Source organism: Pundamilia nyererei, unplaced genomic scaffold (genome assembly GCF_000239375.1).
Source record: "Pundamilia nyererei isolate P.nyererei 1_Seehausen unplaced genomic scaffold, PunNye1.0 scaffold00016, whole genome shotgun sequence".
Classification (NCBI taxonomy): domain Eukaryota; kingdom Metazoa; phylum Chordata; class Actinopteri; order Cichliformes; family Cichlidae; genus Pundamilia; species Pundamilia nyererei.
Genome location: NW_005187417.1, coordinates 1,248,801 through 1,256,070, shown reverse-complemented (window position 1 = coordinate 1,256,070; position 7,270 = coordinate 1,248,801).

The following is a 7,270-nucleotide window of genomic DNA, read 5'->3' as shown; positions in this document are numbered from 1 at the left end:
GTGTACTATCGATGCGTAGCCCCTGTTAAGCCACCCAGTGATCTCACATTACTTCATCCAGCTATACTAATCGTCAACAACAGGTGTGTTCGGAGAACCGGAATAGCGAGCTCAAAGTTAGCGCGATGATTTGATCTTGGATGTGGTAAGCGAGGTACGAAGAACGGACCCCTGTGCTGTGCGTGCACATGCTTGGAGCAAAAAACAAAACAAAACAACAAAACCCTGCCACCTACTGTAGTGGATGTGCAATTACAGTTTATTCTAGTACGGCAATAAAAAGCATCTTCCTCGCCCCCCCGGCATCGGGCCACACTATTTGAGAGGGACTGCTCTGGGGTCTTTACCTGACAGTACAGCAAGGCTTGAGGTGGTTATTGTGATTTGGAGCTATATAAATAATATTGAATTGAATTCAAATAAAGAGTAGAAAAACTAAACAAAATTTAAAAATAAATATTTTCAATAATTTATCTATTACTCAGTTGTCTTAATGAGTTTGGTAGTGATAGTGTTAAACTGTCAAAAGCATGTTTAATACATAAATTAATCAAATCTTGTTTTGCCTTTAAAGTTCTATACCATGGAATAAAGTCCTCTATGTTTTACAGTGGATTTGAGTTAAACGTGCATACATCTACAGTGTTTTTATTCTGCTAACAACAAAATTATCTAGTAGATGAATATGTCGGACAATAAATTTTGTCATCTTAATGTTAAGATTTATTTAAGCTCAGATCAATGGGGAATTGACAAAAGGCATCAAAGTCCTGTTCAGAGCTCTAGATGAATGTGAAGTTGAAACGTGCTCGCTCCCACAGAGGAGAAACTGTTGTGTTAAGGTTGTAACCATGAAGAAAGTGGTGGCCTGTCGGTGCAGTGGATCACATCTGGACTGTGTAAAAGGTGTATTTTCCTGACCTTGACTGGATTTCATTTGGCATTTAACTTTCATTGCAGCTCTGAGCGCTTTGCAAAAATACAAAAAGACATTTTCTTTTTTTGCACCCCTCTTCTTCAGGGACTTCACTGGCTCCCTGTGAAATTCCAAACAGTATACAAGCTTCTTCTGTTCAGCTGTACTGAGTGTGAGTGTGAATGAGGTGATGCTGCCCATTCTAACCACCTGAGGTCTGTCTGTTCACCTCTTCAAGGCCCTTTATAAGCTTGCTCCTCCTGACCTGTTAAGCACTGCCTCTTCTGCCCGCTCACTTCGAGCCTCTTCTTCTATCCAACTTGTTGTGCCTTGTTTTGGCCTCAGCACCACAAGAAGCAGAGCTTTCAGTTGCTCTGCTCCCAGGCTGGGGAACTCTCTACCGCCAGATATAAGAAACACTGGTTCTCTCCCCCAGTTTAAATCTCAACTCAAAACCCATCTGTTCAATGCTGCATATTCACTGTGAACCGATTGTTTATTTTATCTTGTGTTTTTTAAATTATTGTTCTCTGTACTCCATTATTAAGTGTCCTTGGGTGTCTTGAAAGGCATTTTTAAATAAAATGAATCATTATTATTATTATTTTTCTTTTCCATATGAAACAGTAATTGAGAAACTAAGGAGCTTTAATGTGAGAAAAAAAATCCACTATTGTTAAATAGTAACCAGCATCATAATTCTGTGTTTCTTAGTGATGTCATGAGAATCCAAACTAGGAACACTGCCAATGCAGTAAAGTTTTATTGTCATGTACAGATAAACAGTGTAGCCACATTTACCCGTAATGAAACTCGTGCTCCTCAGCTTTACATGAACATATAGAAGTATGCAGTTATATTAAAGAAGATAACAATAATAAATAATAAAATCATAAAGTATTAAATATTAAGAGAATTTAAGACAATTGTTTGGTATTTACAGTTTCGTTTTTGGTTTTTTTTGGGGTTTTTTTACAGTTGTGCAAAAACCTGTGCAGTGAGGACTTAAAGTGATTTAAAGTGGCAGTGTGTAGAGTCCAGTAGTTGTAGTGAGTGTGTAATGGTGTGTATAGAAGTTCCAAAGCCTGATGGCTTGTGAGTAGAAACTGTCTCTGTGTCTGCTAGTGCTGTCCATATTGATCCTGCATGGCTGGCAGTTCAGTCCTGGTGATGCCCTAGGATCTCACAGAGGGTGTGATCTCACCACCCTGTGCAAAGCTTTGTGGTCCAGAGCGTTACATCTGCCATACCTGGTTGTGATGCAGCCAGTAAGAATACTTTTAATGGTGCATCGGTGGAAGTTTGTAAGTATTCTGGAGTTCATGCTGAATCTTCTCAGGCACCGCAAGACGAAGAGCTGCTGTCTTGCTGCTTTTGTGTGACCAACGCAGATGGTCGCTGATGTTGATGCCCAGGAATCTGAAGCAGCTGACTCTCTCCACCTCTGCTCCATCGATGTGGATGGGGGTGCGGCCTCCTATCTGCAGTCTCTTGTAATCCACGATGAGCTCCTTGTTTTTGCTGACGTTAAGCAGCAGGTTGTATCGCAGCACCATGATGTCAGGGTTCTCACCTCTGCCCTGTATGCCATCACATCTTCTTCACAATGCAGCTGATGGTGGTGGTGTCATCTGCAAATGTGATGATGGTGTTGGAGCTGTGTGTTGCTTTACAGTCATGGGTGAACAGGGCTGAGCACACATCCCTGGGGGCCACCTGTGCTGAGTGTGAGTGTGGATGAGGTGGTGCTGCTGATCCTAACCACCTGAGGTCTGTCTGTCAGGAAGTCCAGGATCCAGCTGCACAGGGAGGAGCTGATGTTCAGATCACGGAGTTTCATTCTGGATGATATGATGGTGCTGAAGGCGGAGCTATAGTCTATGAACAGCATCCGCACATATGTGTTTTTCTGGTCCAGCTGGCAGAGGGGAGTGTGAAGTGCAATTTCTATTGCATCGTCTGTACATCTGTTTGGCATGTAGGCAAACTGGAGCGCATCAAGTGAAGCAGGGAGGATGTGATGTGAAGGTGTTCAGCTCCATCAGGTAGAGAAGCAGTTACCTCCCTCAATCTGACGCTGTTTCCCCTTGTAATCTGTGATGTAATGATGTAATCAAACCACTCACATGTTCCTGGTGTATAACACAAAATCACTCCTTGCTGTCCCCATGTCGAGACTGAAACACTGGGGGGGACTGAGCTTTTGCTGTTGTTCTGTTCCTTTCTTGAAGAAAGATTAAAAGAAATTGGTTCAAGAGACTTTTAAATGATCTGTTTTGTGCCCATTTTAATGAATCAGTTCTTTTGGCCACTAAGGAACCCATGTGAACATGTGTGACCATAACTTACACATGTGCTTAACAATCATTAATAATCTTCGACTGCTTTTTCATTGCACAAAGATCCTTCACTCAACATGATGTGAAATGTTCAGGGCTTCTGTTTCACAGTAGAATATTTAAATTATTTCAACATGAAGGAAATAAAGACATAAAAAGAGCTTTGTTCATCAGCTATTAACTGACAATCTTACATCTTATTTTCAATTTCACATTTTTTAAAACTCTGATGTAATGCATAATCTCAGTCTTTCAGGTTTTTTCTTCTTTACGTCAGACTTTTCATGCTGACAGTTTCTATTTAATAGTTTCTACATTTTTCTGTTTCAGGTCTCTTTACTGTTTCTTTGTGTCGTACACTAATGTTAGAGCAGTAAAGCTAACAATAAAGCATACAGGCACAGTGATGTGATTAGCAGTTACTATTTTGTGTCTGCGTGCCTCAAACAGCCAGCCAGGTTGTAGATTATATTCATTCCTGAACAGGAATGACCTTTAGACATCTATGGATGTAAGTATCATCATCTCATTAAATTATCCTTTTGAATATTTGTTAAGTATGAATACTTGAGTATGAATATAATATGAAAAAAATGATAAAATATTATACTATGTGAAAAAAAAGGAAATAGGCACCTATTTAGAAATGGATTATTTAACACAGCCCTGCCAGAACAAAGCCAAGTTTTTATGAACTCAGCTGTACAATGTTGGTGAAACTCGATGTCAGACTCAGACATGTAATTTTAGTTTTAGTTTCTCGTTTGTGTGCACAAATAGTGTTCGGGTTAATGATGAAAATTTCTTGTTATGTTTCTAAAATGTAATCGGTTTTAACTTAAAGATAAAAACATTACAATTGACAACTGAATTTCATTTCATTTATTGGGATTCATCTTAACACATTTCAGTGGCAAGTATTTGATTTTTGTTCAGCCAAATTAGAAAAAGACGTCCTTCTTACATTTATTTTTAAAGAGGCTAATTTCAGGCATCTTTACACTTTGTTTCAAGATGTTCTCAGGTTTTCAGGGACATCTTCCTCACAGCATAGCCATCATTGGTATTTTTTTCCATGATTCCGTCTGTACTGCAGCACTTGTGAGGAAATAGATGTGATTAGCTGTGGCACTGAATGTTGGGCAGCAGTAAGCAGTCCAAAAGTACTCAGGAACAGTCACCCCGTCATTGATCTTGGGTTCATCTTTCTCATAAGGCATGACTCCAGTGATAACATACATTTTTGGCATGCAGACATTAAACCTTTCTAACATCTTCTCTTCCTGTAGACTCCAGGGGCCGTTATTGAACTTTTCCATTTGAGGAACAATATTTGTCAGGGTGAAGGTAGCCTCTTTGTCTTCTTCTGTCTGTTGGTGACCACTGGGGGCGAGGTGGCCTCTGGTATAACCAGAGTGTTTATAGTCTTCATTGACTGCCTGGCTGTTCTTCACATTTTGGTCAGGATGTTTTTGGTACTCCATTCCTGTGTTGACTTTGTCTGATACCAGCTGAGTGACAACAAAGACAGACTTTTTATTTCTTTAGAAGCTACAAAGATTATTTATCATTCTTCATGTTGTGTGAGCAAATTGTCCTTCACTGCAAGTTTGTGGGGATGTGTAACATTGAGAGCATACTGTTGGGCTTAGTTGTGTAATATTTAAATGTGAGCAAGCCAATCAAATCCTACATGCCTTTTTTAATCATCATTTTATTAAAGATCATCTTATTTTGTGTATTTTTTCTTCTTTATCATGTCCTGTTATTTATTCATTTATATTTGGGTTATTTCAGTTATAGTTATATAGTTCATTATATGTTATTACATTATATTACATTACACATCATTGTAAGATGTGGTCAAAGGCAGGACAGAGAGGTCAGGATTTGTAGAAGGTTCTTAGTCCCTCAAATCGATCGTATCATCCTTCTGCTGACCTGTCAGTAAAATCAACCAAACACAAGGTTAGCGTGAACACACTGTTAGCTTTAATATTTCCTGCTGTAGACCATGCCTATTCAACTACGAAGTTAGTTGGGCCAGATTTTCAAACCGAGGAATTTATCTGGGCCAGATATATTTTTTTGAAGCCAGTAAGCAGCAGATCATGATCAATTTCAAACCCACACAACTGTACTGAAAAACAAGTATTTTTTTAATTCCTTTCCCCCTATAAATCTGTTGGTGACCTCTCACAAATGCACACCAAAAGGTCCATTTAAAAAAAAGGGAGCTATAACTAAACTATTTTTTGCACATTTGAAATAATAATAACAAAAAACATTTTGATAATTCCCTTTCAAATTAAAATAAATATTTCGCTGATCACTCACTTTTCCTGCCATGGATGGAGCCCCATTGGTCACAAGTATACAGACACGCTTCATATCCAGACCATTTTCCTCAAAAAGAGCTTAAATCTTCTCAAACATCATTTCGCCAGCTGTGTGTCCCTCTAACGGTAGTAAACCGAGCAATTTCCCATCCAAAAAACGGACATATACGCACAACTGTGCATTAGCAGTTCTGTCTGTGATCTCCTGCTATAGACATTACATCAGTTTTCTTCAGGTCATCTAACAGCATTTCAAACTCGTCTGACGCCAGAACTTCAATTCTACGAATATTTGAACTGTCCTACAGCGGTACGTTTTTAATAGCAGATGTCACACTCACTTTTCACCGCATCCACCACGGCCAGCATGCAGTATTTCACTGTTTCAGAATCTGTGAAAGGCCTTTTCTTCTTCGCCAAGAAGAAAACACGAAGGGAAGATGCTGCAGCTCTCTCTTGGGCTGTACAGGACCCTCACCATGGTAGTACAACTCCGGTTGTAAGATTATTAAACTCGGTAAAATGAATAAGTATTTGTCAGTCCAGGCAGGGTTAAACTGACAGTTTTCATTGTCAATTTTGCGCTTCTGGAGTGAGAAAGAAATGCTGTTGTCGCATCATATTACGATGATTGTTTAATATGTTTACATCACGGTGCATTGTGGGTTAAATATTGCTAGGCTACTAGGAGTGTTGCATTCACAGTCTACACTACGCTGTAGGAATTTTAATTTTTTTTTTAAAATTAATTAATGAATTAATTTTTTGCATTTTCCTCTGTGTTTCTGCCAGGACCACAGGCAGGGCCACTCGCAGGTTGCTTCTGGGCCGCATTTGGCCCGCGGGCCGCCATTTGAATAGGCTTGCTGTGGACTAACCTATGAAGAAATGTAATGGGAAGCCTCCACACTGCAATATTTAGTATAAGACTGGTCCAAATGTCAGTTTATCACAGCAAAATCCACCACCAGTGCCAGATAAACTGATGGGATCTCATGGGACTTTAAACACAACCATCTCCAGGATTTACAGAGAATGATGCTGTCAGCTAAGAACAGGAAACTATTCACGCTCACTGAAAATAGAGCGTGAATAGTTTCACGAGACAATCAAATAAAAGTTATTTAAACTAAAATACTGTTTTGAAACAATTTACCTCACGCTCCATGGATGAAATATTCCCCCCAAAACATAATCCACACTAAACAACATCAGCAGACAGGAAGCTGTTTTGGCATCACATGACATTAAGTTTTATTTTTGAGATGTTTTCCAATCAAATCTGTTACACATACAATATAGAAATGAATTGAATATTGAAATGAAATGCAAACAAAAATATCCAGGAATTTTGTGATCATCTTCAATTATCAGAAGTCTGTCACAAATCAGAAAAGATTTAAAAATATGCTTTAGTATGTTTAGAGAAATGAAGCTTTATTGTACAAAATGTGCTATTTTCTAAGATTGAACTTGCCAGTTTTTACTACTTACAACTTAGAACATGAAAATGTATAAAACAAAGACATTTTACCTTCAAATAAGTGAGTATCTTGTTTATGAAGCTTCTTTACGTTTTGTTGCATAAGATAATGATTTTATGAATTTTATCGTTTTAACATAAAAGCTCACAGATTTCAGCGCTACCGCCGTATACACAGAGCCCAACAAGGAAT